This window comes from Bison bison, unplaced genomic scaffold (assembly GCF_000754665.1).
Source record: "Bison bison bison isolate TAMUID 2011002044 unplaced genomic scaffold, Bison_UMD1.0 scf7180017864165, whole genome shotgun sequence".
NCBI lineage: Eukaryota > Metazoa > Chordata > Mammalia > Artiodactyla > Bovidae > Bison > Bison bison.
In genome coordinates this window covers 1,311,562-1,325,401 of record NW_011494737.1, presented here as the reverse complement: position 1 = coordinate 1,325,401, position 13,840 = coordinate 1,311,562, and the positions used below count along the sequence as shown (strand labels likewise).

General features: G+C 41.2%; 1 protein-coding gene across 6 annotated transcripts in view; it reads left to right on the top strand.

The window, feature by feature from the left end:
- The first annotated feature begins 435 nt into the window (after positions 1-435).
- Positions 436-13,840, top strand: part of LPHN3 (latrophilin 3) — a 952,179-nt gene continuing 938,774 nt past the window's right edge. For 5 of the 6 annotated variants that reach the window (XM_010841647.1, XM_010841644.1, XM_010841645.1 and 2 more), the window contains exon 1: positions 436-1,321. The gene's annotated coding sequence lies outside the window, so the exon portion shown is untranslated. Of the gene's footprint in view, positions 1,322-2,054; positions 2,518-13,840 lie in introns of those variants that run through there. The other variant, XM_010841642.1, reaches the window with a different exon arrangement.

Here is a 13,840-nt window from a genome sequence, read left to right as displayed (position 1 = left end):
CTCGGCGCGTCGCCCGGTTGTCTGCTCGCCCCAGTTCCCAGGAGCGGGGATGCAGATGGTGCCGCTGGTCCGGGTGGGCGCCGCCGCAGCCGCTGCCGCCTTTTCCCGGACTGCTCGTGGCCTCAGCTCCCGCAGCTGCCGCCTGTGACTCGCCCCCTCCCCTTTCTTTCTTCTCTTTTTGCCTCCGTCCTCTTTCTCCGGGTGTGCGCGCGCGCGGGTTGCACGGCTGGCTTTGGCAGAAGCTCGCTCGTGTGTGCGTGTGTGTGAGTGTGCGTGTCTGGAGAGCGCCAGAACCTTGCTCCCTCGCGGGGAGTCGAAGAAGAGAACGAACCGAAGAGGCGGCGGAGGCAGCGGCGGCAGCGCCGAGCCCGGGGCCGCGCGATGAAGCTCCCACATGTCCGCAGCTGCCCGGCCGGGCCGACGAGCTAATCAGCCACCCTCCGGGCTCGGGGCTCCGCGGCCCCCGGGACGCAGCCCTAGGCGGCCGGGCTCCCGCTCCGCCGGCAAGCCCCCGCTGTGCACCTGGGAAGGAGTTTGTGGGTCCCTCGCTCCCGCTCTCGGCGGAGGTTTCGGGCGCGTGGGGAGACCCTCGGCGGCGAGAGAACCCCGAGAGGAGAAGGAGGAGGGTTTGGCGGAGAAGGATCCACCCCTGGCCCTCGCGGCTCCCCCTACCTTTTCCATCGCTCCCGCTCTCCAGCGGAAAGGGGAGGACGAGGAAGAAGAAGAAAAAGAAAGGGGGTGGGGTGGGAGAACTGGATATAAAGATCGACTGGGGGGATGGTGGCAGATTTTTGGTCTCTTCAGCAGCGTGTTTCCTTAAGCGGTAGCAGCAGCAGGAGGAAAAGCAGCCCCAGCTATGACTGCCGCATGTTAATAGCTGCCGCTGGGGTTCCTCGGCTGCTGCTGGAGCCAGAGCCTGACTCCGAAGTTGTGCAACTGTGGACTGGGAGAGACATTTGAACCCTCCACTCTCTTTGCTCCGTTTTTACTCCCTTGGTGTGTGTGAAGCGAGGAAACGTAAAGGAAGACAAGCATTTGGCTCCCCCCGCCACCCCACCACCCCGTCGCTTTTCTTCATGGCTGTGTAGCAGAAGAAAAGGGGGAAGGAGACTTTTCGTTGTTTCCTTGGCCGGGGTCTCCACCCTCCCGCTGCCTTCTCTGCGCTCTGGTTATAATTCCTGGACGCGTGTGCTGGGGGTGTCTACGCTGGGGCTGCTCGGTATTTTGCCCCGGGCTCCATGGTTCGATTGTGGAAACTGCACCAGGCTGCAGGTTGTTGAGCAACTGATGGGACGAGCTCAGGGACCGGCGGTTACGAAAGGTAATTTATTCTTCTCACTCTTCCTAATAGTGGTGGCCCCGGCCCGGCGCAGGCGTCTGCGTCCGCGGGGCAGGCGACCGAGGGGGCGCAGGATTCACGCACACTCAGCCTCCCACTTGCACACTAGCCCGCACACACACTCATCCAGTCGTGATGTGGGGCGGGAAGGGAATCTCAAGGCTGGTGGACGCTGGGGGTTGGCACGGGTTCGAGGTTTTTCCAGCTACTGGGGGTTTGGCGGCTGAGAGAAATGAAGGGGAGAGTGGCCGGTGAGCATTCGCAGTCCAGCACTCTGGGGGACAGGAACGGTTTCCACCCTGGGAATTTTCCCTCCTGTCTCACCCCAGTGTCATTCCCCTGGTGGGAGCCCAAAGCAAACCAGGGGGCGCCTTCTCGCTGCCGGCCCGGAACCTGTGCCGCTTGAGGCCGGAGAGGGCTGGAGGACCCACAGGGACCTGGTGAGGAGCTCGGCTCAGGGGTGATGGGGACTGAGGGGACCCTCTCAAGACACCTGCCTGAAGCATCCATGGGGGTCGCGTTTGCCCAGTTCGTGTCCCGGAGTCGCGGAGCCTCACCACCTCCCCATACCCCGCCCGCTGTGTCCCCTTCACGGGCAGTTTGGTTTAGACCTGCTTGCTCTGGCTTTGTTAGGCGGTTTTGGCTGGAGAAAGCGGCTACTTTCGTGGGTGGCCGGGGGCGATTATCAAGCAGATGAGTGGGCACTGGGCGGGGGGTGGGGGCGGCGGTGTTGCAATAATCAGTCCGGCCGGGGCGCCGGGGCAGGGTGGTCAGAGCATTGGTGGCCGCGGTCGGCTAGGTTACAGGTAGGAACGCAGGCGCCCTGTATTTTTTCACCAGTGAAGGGAAAGCTCCGGGCTGCGGCGGAGCTTCAGTGTCACCGCACCCCGGGCGATGGTCCCGCGTCGGAGCTCAGAGGCTAAGCGTGCCAGGCCCCCTGGCACTATAGGTGGGTGGGTGTGTATGTGTGTGTGTGTATAGGAGGGAACCTCCGGGGTTAATCGGCAGCGGGATCGGCGTGTTCAGGTCTACGTGTGCGCGCGTTAGTGCGCTCCGGGGATGGCCCGGAGATATTTGCCGGGATGACAGAGCTGATGCTACTTGAGCTGAGCTTGCTTATCGAAATCGCCTGGGATCCGCTTAACCGGAAAATCTGGTTTGAGGAGGCCGAGGGGGAGGTAGGGGTTCTGAGGAAGCCCTACTGTGTCCCCTGTCCCCTAGTGAGCACCTCTAAGAGATGCGTGCTGCGCGTGAGAATCTCTGGTGCAGCGCGCGATGCACCCCAAATTGGCCCTGGTGAGGACCAAGCGATAGAGTAGTCCTCTTTCGGTCAGGTTGAAATAACCAAATCAAGCCCGTATAACCCTTGATCCTCAGAATTCTCTGGCCACTCTCAGATAGAAATGTGCGCTGCATAATTTATGGCCAGAGATATCACAGCAATTGGGCGAACTCGAGGCGTGTGAGCCACCTCTGGGTGTCTCCTTCCTGTGCCTGTGTGTGATCCTGCCTGCGGTAGTTAGAGCACATTGTAAACAACGGTGTAAGCAGCCCTGCCAGTCTCCTTCGGAGCCCGACCTGGTGATGTCTGTTGTGTTTACTTTCTTGGGTGGATTACTCATTAGGAAGTATAAGCCTTCTTGGACCTCCGATTTTACATCCTTTCAGCCAGCTGCTGGGGAAATGAGGAGATGCACAGACGCTGGCAGGAAGGAAAAATTGCCTTCTGTGTTTTGCTCTGAAGTAAATAGGCAGTCTGCTAATTTAGTGTCATATGGGCTATCAACACTAGTTAAAAGATGTCACTGTAGAATCTACAGAGAAATAGTTCTTCTGTAATTTTTCATTTGGAGAATGTACTTTGTTTCCCTGAGATTAAACAGAATTTAGCTAGATTTCCCTGGTATATTTTTCAATCTGTAATGGTACTAAATGACCTAGAGTTCCAGCATTCAATTTGTCTATATATGGATTATAGATAGAATTGTCAGTTCTTTTATAGAATCACCAAAAGAGATTCCCAGATATTTGTCTAGGAGTTAGAATATTTGTAGTGAAATATCTCACCTTTGTTTCACCCAATCTTTTGTTGTTGTTATTGTTGTTGCCAAGGGTTAAAAATGTACAAAGACAGTTTTAAAAAGTTGGAAAGCTAATTACTTTTCAGTTTCAATAATCAGAGACATGAAATTCTTTGTTGTAGATTAGCCCTGACTGCTTTCATGTTTGTTGTCCATGGTTTTGTTGAAAGAAAGTATAGCACTGTAAATGTAAAAGGGTACTTTGATTCTGGGTACCATCATTTTCATATTTCTTTCAATTTTAAGATACTGGCGTCTTGGAATAGCTTAGATTACCCCTCAGTTCCCTCACCAAAAAAGGAATACTGAATCACTGATGCCTGATTTTGATTGTTATATTTGTATGGGATAGGGCTAGTGGAAAACTTAGGAAATTGTGATTTCATCCATGCGATTCTAGCTTCTTACATTTCTTTCCTTTCTAGAGGGTATGTGTTAAAGCCTTTGCCCTTGCAAGTATTTCTGAAGATTAAAGAGTACTTGTCCTCTTATTTTAGATCTAATCACAGTGATTCCAGGTCCTGTGTTAGAAGATTTGATCAGATCTGTTCTTTGTTTCCTAGCAGCATGTGTTTCCTAGCAGTCATACATTCCACAGGTCCTGATGTCATTAGAACTGTGTCTGTCAGGGTATTGTGCTGTCTTTAGCTGAAGGTGAATGTGTCACAAGTGCCTGAATGCCATTCCCTAGCACTTCTTCATAACTAAGTGTTCAGTAACCTGCTCTGTTGGTGTGCATGGTTGATGAGACTGTTTCCGTAAACTCAGGGTAGGAGGAATGATTACTATGAAGGTTTATGTGAACTATTTAAAAATTTTAGATAGATACATTAGGTTGCTCCAGGCATCCATGGCCTAAAGAGTGATAAGCCAGCATGTGATTTGCTTAATGGATAAATGCTTTTGATGTCTCATTTTAAGTTGCTTGGTGTGATTATCCTTCAGATTGGGAGCCCTCCATGAAAATATGAATGGAAGGTCTTTTAGAAATGAGTTTATTAATGATGATCTTCTTGCATTTTGGAGATTTTAAACATTCCTTTAAAACATTCCTTTGCACAGGGAATAATAGTGAGTATGAGACTTACTGGCTCCAGCTACTGTGCCTGGCATTGTTTCTAGTAATTAGGAAAGACAAATTTTTTATGGACTTGTTTTCCTTTTGATTTCTTGCTGAGCTCTAGTGAAGTTAATCCTAAATAGCAGATTTAAAAAAAAGTTATCAAATCGAAAGAATTGAAGTCAAATAATATTATGCTAAACTGAAATGTTTTTTCAGATTTCCTTTGGACAACTTTAACTGCTGGATGAAACTCTGTTTGAAAAGAGCTGCCAAGTAGGAGTGATAGTTACTGTTAGAAGTGGGGCATTTTTTGCCCAGAAATCAGCAAGGAAAACTGCTTGTGTACTTAAAAACAAAATAATTTTGAGAAATGCTGTGTAGCTTTAACTTAGCATGGTGTGAATGGCTATAGCATTTGGAATTAGAGGGAGAATATCTTTCCTTAAGTTTTGCAAATGACTATTTTCCCTTTGATTTCTTAGATTTGCATAGCATTCAAAATATACTCTTGTTCACATAGGGAGGAACCCTAAAGACAGAGGCTGTATTGTAATTTAGCATTTGTTTGCCTTCAAGGACATGTTTGCGCTTTGATCGCTATTGCATTTATGTCTTTTTCTTTTATGCAAATGAATTTCCTACTAGAATATCCTATTTTATAATAAAATATAAACAAAAACTTTAAAATATGAGTAAGGGCTTCCTGACATGCTTCCTTTCTTATCTTTGAGTGTGTGTTATTAGGAATTTGCTGATCAGTGGGAGAAAAACTCAAATTTTTTGTTGATTATGATTTTGATATTGATGTTTATTAGCCAGTGTGAAAGAGTAGTACAGGTGTGCCTGTGAATAGCATTTATGAGCCCAAAGATGTGCACACTGTCCCCCAAATTCTTTTATGTCAGTACCCTGGTCTGAGTCTACGTGGCCCACTGAAATTAACTTTTCTACTGCATAAAGTAACCAGGTGTCATTTTTTTCTTAGAATTGTTAAGTGTGCCCATGAGCTCACAAATACAAATATATATAAAAGACTTAGCTGTTCTACTCTGAGTTCATTGAAATTCTCCATCTGTTTTTAGAGAGTGGGTGAAAGGAAGAGTCCTTTCTGTATTTGATAATAACAGATTCTATGTGTGTTAGTCACTCAGTCATGTCTGACTCTTTGCAACCCCACAGACTGTACCCTGTCAGGCTCCGCTGTCCATGGGATTCTCCAGGCAAGAATACTGGAGTGGCTTGCCATACCCTTTTCCAGAGGATCTTCCCGACCCAGGGATTGTCTCCTGCATTTCAGGCAGATTCTTTAACCTTTGAGCTACAGGGAAATCCTAACAGATTCTATAGATCTTAATAATTTATGTCTTACTAATGTCTTGTTGACATTTAAAACAAGAATTTAGTTAAATATTAACGAATTTCTTCAGGAGTGATTACATATACACATTAGAAGTTGTTAGCATTTGGTCCATATTCAAGAACTTAAATGGAATACTGTTGGTGGTAATCATAGTTATTGTGAACATTATCTCTGGGATGGAGATTTGATTCATCCAACTGAATATTTCTTTCTGGTAAACTTCTGTGTCAGTTATTTTGTAGAGCAGACAAACTTCTCTTTTCAAACTTTATTCTGGAGAAATCTGTGGGTTTGTGGGACCCTTTCAGGGGTACTCTAAGAAGAAAACATTTTCACAAAAATGCTAAGATTTTTTTTTTAAACCTTTAAATCTCATACTTTAACAAGTTTATGGTAGAGTTTTCCAGAAGGTATACAATATGTGATGGCATCATTACTTTGATGGCATATGGCATGCTGGTGTATTCTTGTGTTTTAAAATTTTATGAGCTTAACTATTATTATTTAAATATTGATGGTTGTAACCAATATAATCAACAGTTGCTTTAGGTCACCAATTTTAAGTGTGTAAAAGGGTCCTGGAACCGGAGAATTTGAGAACCAGTGAAGTTGACTTTTCAAGATCTGCCTCCTTGTATTCCAAAGTTCACCTCACTGGACCATATAGAGTCATCTAGGATGAGAAAACAAATTGTTCAAGTTTTAAAAACACACAAGCCACACGGGTATTTTATTAATTATTTGACATTTTCACTTTTCCCTTCCCAGTGTAGAGAGCTTCTTTCTAGTTTCTTTGGTCCCCAGTTAGTGGAATGGAAACATTAAGGCTATGGGTCTCCAGGGAAAATTTAAAATCTAGGCCCCAATTCTTGATATTCTGCTGTCTGGACAGGCAGAACAGCTTGGTGGTGATGAGAAGGAACTCTGTGATGTGTTTGCTGAGGTTTGATAACTTATTTGATTTTTGCCAAGATATTGGATCTCTCTCTCTATGCCTTAATTTCCTGGTATGTTTTTGTGGGTATAACAATTGTTCCTAATTCATAGGTTTTTCCCATTCTTAAAATTTAATCGGAAAATATATGCAAAGTGTTTGAAGCAGTTATAGGCACAATTGTAACTACTTGCTACTGTCATTATTATTATTTTTTAGGTCTCATGAGAGGCCCAGGAAACTTTAATCAATTACCCATGTGACTATGTGATTGAAATTTACAATTATGTGTTATCTCATTGCTTTATAGCATACCTTAAAATGCGATTAAATTTGAAAATTTCATATAAAAGATAATCTTGGCTGTATTTTACACTTGCACTTGAAAACTTAAGAGTTACTGGATTTTTTTTTTTTTTTTTCTGTATAGTAAGAATGAATCAAACACCTTTTTAGTCTGGGCCAAGTTTGAAGTTTGGTAGAGGATGAATGCCCAATTAAATTGAGATTTCAAAGACCCTAATTGAATATTTATGTATCTTGGGAATTATTAGGGAGGAAATCACTTTTCTGAAGTGATATCAAGACGATTCACTACACTCTTAGTCTGTTAATCACTATCTAAACAGGCCATTTTCAGTGAAAAACATCCTTGGGGTAATTATACACTGCAGTTCTGTTTGTGAGTGGTCATATGCTTGACGAGTAACAGAAACCCCACACAGAGATTACTTTTAATAGATGCTAAAGTTTAAAGATGACCTGTAATACTTCCGAATGGCACTTTGACATCTATTGGAAAACTTTCTCTCTCTCTCTCTTTAGTCACTAAGTTGTGTCCGACTCTTGAGATCCCATGGACTGTAGCCTGCCAGGCTCCTCTGTCCATGGGATTCTCCAGGCAAGAATGCTGGAGTGGGTTCCCATTTCCTTCTCCAGGGGATCTTCTTGACCCAGGAATTGAACCTAGTCTCCTGCATTGCAGGCAGATACTTTACCAACTGAGCTATGAGGGAAGCCCTAACCTTATAGAGATATTTATAAATTCCATACATATATTTGAACATATTTCATGGCTAGTTTTGGAGAAGGAAATGGCAACACAGTCCAGTACTCTTGCCTGGAAAATCCCATGGACAGAAAAGCTTGGTAAGCTATAGTCCAAGGGATTGCTAAGAGTCAGACACGACTGAGGGACTTCACTTTCACTTTTCACTTTCATGCATTGGAGAAGGAAATGGCAACCCATTCCAGTATTCTTGCCTGGAGAATCCCAGGGACAGAGGAGTCTGGTGTGCTGCCTTCTCTGGGGTTGCACAGAGTCGGACATGACTGAAGCAACTTAGCAGCAGCAGCAGCATGGTTAGTTTAATTTCTGACTTAGGGTGACCACTATGAAATGAGTGCTGTAGCACTGATCTCCAGCTCTTTGGCAAAACCTGACTTTTTCTGCAGAAACTATACTATACTCCTTAGATGGGCATACCTGGACAGTGTTCCTGATTATGAACTGCTTAGAAATGGTCTTTGGAAAGAGAGACACTTGAATACAGTCTCAGATCTGCAACTTTATAGCTATATCATCTCTCTTTGTGAAGTAAAGGTAATAAAATCTGCATTGCTGGTTTGGGGTGAGAAATAGGAAATGAGCAGAAAAGGACCTGATAGAGTGAGCATTTAATAAATGGTACCTATTATTATTAGAGTGATATTAGAAATGTCCTCCGCTACTGATATTAAGAAAACTTAGCTAAATCAAATATCATTTTTTTTATGGAAGAGTTCTCGATGAGCTATGAAAATCAATAGCATTTTCTTAAGAAATTGAGAAAGGTTTCACATGTATTTTTGTCTTTTCCGTTATCTTTCCCTCTCTCTTGTTTTAATCTTTTAGTAAGTACCTATTTCTGAGCTCTTCCTTGTAATGTTAAAATGTTGTATGTACTTTGCTACTAATTCTGCCCCCCTCCATCATAATCCTGACAGGAAAATATTTTTGACAGCCACAAAGTGCTGTGTCTGAAGATTGACTTTAAATCAGGTATAAAATGAAAGTAGCAATTTAACTTAAGACATTTTAAATTAAACTCCTGATCATCTTTTCACATGGTGTCAGCAGCTCTTTAAGCTTTAACTGCATCAGAATATTCTACATGTTGTAACCAAATCACCATAAACTTCCAAGATTTAAGGATTTCTCACATTTTTGAAGGATTTATAATCTTAAAGTTTAGTCCTCATAAGATTGCTGTAAATGCAGATGAACCCTTAAAATTCAGATCCCCAAATTGTTTTAAAGACTAGAAGTATAGAAGGGGTCATAAATAAGTCCATGTTTTAGAATGAACATGTGTATTTCAGTGACAGTTGCCATTAAGAGAAGCTATTAAAATGTGTGACTCATATCTAATCATTCAAAATGTATGTTAAAATGGAAAGAGTACAACATGGTTGGTGGTAAAAATGAATGAAATAATAAACTGCACGTTGAACGGCTGACTTGCTAAATTGTACCAGACTTAAGTGTCTTAAAGTATGACTCAAGAAAACGAAAGCCAAGTAGAAACGACTCCCCCTTTTGTTTGATCAGCTTGTGTTGGTGTTTATGCATCCCGCAGAGGCAAAGTGTGTTACTATTCAAGACAGCCCCAGTGGCTCCACAGTAGCCTGAGCCTGTGAGAATAGGGGAGAGACTTAAGCCCAGTTTTTGATGTTCTGCATGGGTGGGTAACCTGAATACTAAAGTGCATTCCATTGACAGCTGACCCTCTAAGAGGGTTTTCAACAGTCTCTTGTTTTGTTTTGGTCCCCCCTCCCCATTTTCCTTTCCTCAGAGTTCTTCCAAATACTTTTGGATAAGAGGAAATGGTCCTGACGGATGATTCTTTTTTTTGTATGAGATTTTATTTCTGGCCAGAACGGAAGGGCTCAACTGGTTAACATTTCTGTCTCTTGTTTTTTTTTTTTTTTTTTCATATTTTCAGTGTTGATTTGTCAGTGGCTGATGGTTGTTGTTTGAACCTTAACTCAGAATACTGATCATGACTTCAAGGAGTAGACAAAGAGTCTATTGAGAAATAGGTTTGTATTAGCATGAGGCATGTGTATATCTATAGACTTCTTTCTGCTGGCTTTAGTTGTTCAGTTGAATTTGTTGAGTTTTAATCATAATATTAACAGTAGTTGACTTTGGAAGAAGAACTTAGGAAATCCATTTTCTTTTAAAATAACATACCATCATGATTTGAATTTTAGGCATATTCAATTAAATTTCACTTTAGTTTTCAATAAATTTTATGTGTGACAGTTAAATATTATTTTGCAGTCATTCCAAATGAAGCATAGTTTATAACGTCTCAGTTGATGCTATATGATATATCATATGATAATATCTTCGTTATTATGATTACATATGATAACCATCATATGATATATCATATGATAACATCACCATATGATAACATCTCAGTTGTCAAATGGACTTAAATTTAGCTTAAATGATTTAGCAGAATGGGTGTGCTCATTCTTTTTCTTTTAATTGCAGACACCTCCCACTAGCTTTAGGCCATAAATGATTAGGGGGAGGTTTTTGTGTTTCTCACCTGAAAAATCTTGGGGAAGGATGGAGGTTTACCTAGGCATCATAAAAAATTAGCACCTTGACTACCACTAGGATTCCGTTCCAGTTTCATGATCCTGAGCAGACTGTCTCTTCCTTCTCTCTGGCTTCACTCTGGATTCTTAACCTTTTACCACAGTCTTAATTAGGTATTCAGCTTTAGATCAATCTATTATCACCAGCTTATGGAGTCAGTAAGAACACTGCAGTTCCTCTGTCGATGGACTAATATCTAGAAGAAAGAAAGGCTCAATTAAGAGAGGGATGTTGTCGACAGAAAAAGGTAGAGGGACTGATGAAACCTGAATGTCCACTGCAGTGATCCTTTGTTAACTCATATCAGGCATTAGGAGAATTGGTTAGAAAAGCCATTTAAAAGGGATGTATTCTTTTCTTTTCAGTAGCCAAAGTGATCATTGGAAAACGGTCTCCTTTTACTTGACTCAGAAAACACAACAAAAGCATGCTGATCAAAGGAATTCAAATTTTCAGATTCAAGAACATCTGTGAAACTGTCTAATTTGTCCAGGTCTGAAAAGCCATTAAATATCTGCAGATATTATTTACATAAACAGTGTATGCCATTCCATCATTTGATGGCAGAGTTGCCTTCCCACAATGCCGAACAGGGGACACTGGAGACAGATTCCTTGGTACACAGAGTGCTAACTTTTTGCTACTCTTCCCCACAGTGCTGATCTTACTGGTTAGATCGTTTAGGCATTGAGTCCTAAAATCCAGGTGAAAAATCCCCTAACGTGCCACTGGGCATGGAACTCATGGTTAGGTTAATTTATGTATAAGCTCCATTAGCCATATTTAGATGGTCCTTAATGAAAAGGAATAAATTGTTCCTAAACCAGAAATGGAAGTTTCACAGAATAAAAAGTTATCCCAGAAGAAATCAAAGAAACAAAAATTTATGTCATGGGATTAAATACAGCATAAAATAAATGCAAGTAGAAGTAAAAGGAGAAAAAAGTGGATTTACAGATATAAATCCATCCATCTGTTTGAAACATCTAATTATTTTACACTTGCTAGTGTACTCATTATGTCTTGCTACTGATGGGAATATATTTTTATTCGAATTAACCTTATGTTTAGAGGCAGATGTAGGATATTTCAAATAATTGAGTATAGATAGCTTTATTAGCTAAGCATCCAATGAAAATGTATCTTCAGTGTATCCATTAATAATGTTATTGAAATGATAGACATCTAATTTGGATCCATGATCACAAAAACTAGAGCCTAGGTAGTGTTTAATCCTGACACTTGACCAGCTGAAGTTAAATGGTGCTTTAGAGCTATTATTTGTGTAAGATGGGAAACCTTAAATTTACTGTGTTTTATGTTTTTTGTATTCAAACAGAAAGTTATTGTTGACTTTTCTTTTAATATGACCAACTTGATATAAATAGTAACATAGGAAAATTTGGGAGAGTTTTTAAAGGTTGATAGAAGCCTTAGTTAGAAGAACTCCTGTGTACTTTCCTTATTGTTGTGTATCTTTGAAGAAGAAAGAGTCCTAAAAATTAGTAGGCTGTCAGCATTTTATTTTTGTGATCTGACGCTATTAAGCAAACTTTGGGAGTATTTCTTTTTGTGGTGCATTTGATTAAAGGTGTGATCTTATCTTGGTGAAATAGCCTGCTGGGCTGCAGACAGTAGTATTCAGAAACGAAATTTGCTTAGAGCCTCTGAGCAGACGTTTATTCATTGAGACCCTTACTGAATAATGGATGATAGTGAAATTGCAGGAGTGTGTATGTGTGTTTTCTTGCCTGAATATAAGGGTTGAGATAGAGCAACAACAAAAACGTAATGGTGTATGAAAGGTAGAATAGGTTTATAAATGAGAAATTAACCTACATTATTGCAAATGAATGGACTCTCTGTGTGGAGGACTCAGAGTATCATATCAGGATGGTGTGCTAGTCCATTTGCTTTGTTTCAGTAATCTTGCTGAGTTCCTTCCTTTTCTGCTATTCCTCATAGCTTGGTAGATGTTATTCTGGGATTTGTGCAACAATCTCAGTGTATATCCTTTATGTATGCTCTTTTGATTCTACTTGGGTGCCAGTGATAGCTGAATTTTGATTTCTATTCATTCTTCCTAGTGCAACTTATTCTACATTCTTAGTGATCACACTTAAAAATTTTTTTTTTCCTATGGCACATGCTCCTAATGAATACTTGTGAAATATAGTGATACATAAAGTCAAAACAGAAATCAACCAGTATATCATAATATAATACTACATTGCAGTGTTCACAGAGGTTATGTCACACATTTTTAGGCTGATTATCCATGTATTTATCTATGTATTATCTGCATTTTATGTGTGTTTGTGTCTTTGTTTTAGAAGAATTGAGGCTAAAATATATATAGTTTGTATAATTCTCTTCAGGTTCCCAATGGCATTAATTTTTTACAGCATCATTTTTAATGTTGTAAAATATTTATTTTGTAATGTGGATATACTCTGATTTATTTAAACATTTCCTGAGAAATTCCCTGGCAGTCCAGGGGTTAGGACACTGTACTTCCACTGCAGGGGGTGTGGGTTCAATCCCTGGTCAGGGAACTGAGATCCCACATGCCACACGGTGTGGCTGAAAATAAATAAATTAAAAAAAATAAAAAAATTTGGACATTTCCTTATTCATGTGAGTTGTATTTTGTGATGATAAATGATATGAAGCTTGGCCTATTCTCTGATCATTTTTGTGGTGGAGATTCCTTGAAGTACAGTTATTAAGACAGAGTAAATAATGACTGTTTGACTTTTACCACTTGGTTATAGTAATCCATATGCATCATTGTCTAACTGATTTTCATGGGAAATTTTGAAGAATTATCAACTGTCGATTGTGTAGAATTAGTAGTTATTAACTTTTCATTATTTATAAAGTTAGTAACAGTTGTAATAATTAACAAAGTTGTTTGATAATTCTAAAGAATTACTAACTCTCATATTAATGCATAAAAGCAGAGGTCAGTAAACTGCTCAGTAATAAAACAATTAAATATACTGGCTATTAATATTTAAATAAGAAAGGTAATGGCAAAGAATGTGCAACCACACAATTGCACTCATCTCACACACTAGTAAAGTAATGCTAAACATTCTCCAAGCCAGGCTTCAGCAATATGTGTTCAAGCTGGTTTTAGAAAAGGCAGAAGAACCAGAGATCAAATTGCCAACATCTGCTGGATCATCGAAAAAGCAAGAGAGTTCCAGAAAAACATCTATTTCTGCTTTATTGACTATGCCAAAGCCTTTGACTGTGTGGATCACAATAAACTGTGGAAAATTCTGAAAGAGATGGGAATACCAAACCACTTGACCTGCCTCTTGAGAAACCTGTATACAGGTCAGGAAGCAACAGTTAGAACTGGACATGGAACAGACTGGTTCCAAATAGGAAAAGGAGTAC